The sequence below is a fragment of the Morone saxatilis genome, unplaced genomic scaffold, assembly GCF_004916995.1.
Source record: "Morone saxatilis isolate NCDOM2014 unplaced genomic scaffold, NCSU_SB_2.0 Contig12, whole genome shotgun sequence".
NCBI lineage: Eukaryota > Metazoa > Chordata > Actinopteri > Moronidae > Morone > Morone saxatilis.
Window position 1 is genome coordinate 273,893 of NW_023339674.1, and position 210 is coordinate 274,102.

Below are 210 nucleotides of genomic sequence, written 5' to 3' on the forward strand. Positions count from 1 at the left end.
GTAAATGTACTTAGTTACATTCAGTGTTAGCCATTAATAATTACTAATAGATGTCATTGATAATATTACAATAAATAAAGTGCGAGGTAGAAAGGAGCTGTGTATTGATCGGAGTGTCTCTGATCTTTGGAGTGATCAGCTGATTAAAACATGAGACAAACCGTCAAAAATACCACATGACGTTATGTAACGTGTGATTGGTTAGTCGCA